Source organism: Salvelinus sp. IW2-2015, unplaced genomic scaffold, assembly GCF_002910315.2.
Source record: "Salvelinus sp. IW2-2015 unplaced genomic scaffold, ASM291031v2 Un_scaffold15982, whole genome shotgun sequence".
Classification (NCBI taxonomy): domain Eukaryota; kingdom Metazoa; phylum Chordata; class Actinopteri; order Salmoniformes; family Salmonidae; genus Salvelinus; species Salvelinus sp. IW2-2015.
Genome location: NW_019957236.1, coordinates 1 through 1,039, shown reverse-complemented (window position 1 = coordinate 1,039; position 1,039 = coordinate 1). Strand labels below are relative to the sequence as shown.

General features: G+C 45.9%; 1 long non-coding RNA gene across 1 annotated transcript; it reads right to left on the bottom strand.

Annotated features, from left to right (window-relative positions):
* Positions 1-419: 419 nt before the first annotated feature.
* On the bottom strand, positions 420-1,017 carry LOC139027407 (uncharacterized). The gene is made up of 3 exons (XR_011479493.1): positions 958-1,017; positions 661-852; positions 420-544 (listed from the first exon to the last, which is right to left on the bottom strand). It is a non-coding gene; the product is annotated as an uncharacterized lncRNA (long non-coding RNA).
* Between the last annotated feature and the right edge of the window lie 22 nt (positions 1,018-1,039).

The following is a 1,039-nucleotide window of genomic DNA, read 5'->3' as shown; positions in this document are numbered from 1 at the left end:
CACTTCACAATAACAGCACTTACAGTTGACTGGGGCAGCTCTAGCAGGGCAGAAATTTGATGAACTGACTTGTTGGAAAGGTGGCATCCTATGACGGTGACACGTTGAAAGTCACTGAGTAAGGCCATTCTACTGCCAATGTTTGTCTATGGAGATTGCATGGCTGTGTGCTTGATTTTATATACCTGTCAGCAACGGGTGTGGCTGAAATGGCCGAATACACTAATTTGAAGGGTTGTCCACATACTTTAGTATATATAGTGTATTTGACTCAGGTCTGGACACAATGTAGTTATGGTGTGTGTGTGCGTGTGTATGTAGTGTGTTGTAGTGTGTGTGTGCATGTGCGTATATGTAGTGGGTATGTAGTGTGTGTATGTAGTGTGTGTGGCTGTGTGCAGTCTGTAACCCACTATGTAGTGGTAGCGGTGTCGAGCAGAGATTAGGTGTCCAATGAGGGATGAAGTAAACATCCTGTGAGAACAGCAGCGGCAGAGGAAGTAGTCACCATGTCTGTCTGGCAACTCTGTCAACATACTGACACCTGGAGGAGACGGGGAGAGAGGAGGGAGGCAAAGAGATGAGAAACACAGGTACTAATTTCTCATCAAAAGTTAACTATGAAGTGCACATTAAACAATAACACACACACACACTTACCGATGACAGGCTGTGTCCTGGTGGAGGCATTCAGGTAGGACAACAGAGCTGTAGAGGTCATGGTGGGGTTGCTGACCTCTGACACCTGGGGTGAGGGGTCAGGGCTGACCTTGGGTGAGGGGTCAGGGCTGACCAACAGTCGGGGGTCAGGTGAAGGGTCACCATTTATGACCTTCATTACAATGTTCAGGCCTGGAGAGACGAACCAACACACAGTTGAAAATATTAAATTATTCACAGACAGTAGTTATAGGCAAGTAGTTATAAAAAGTACCGGTAGCATTATTATTGACTCACCAATGGGAAAGGATCTTTCTGCAACAAAATTGTATGTGTGTGCATCCAACTCCATTACCTACACACACACACACACACACAC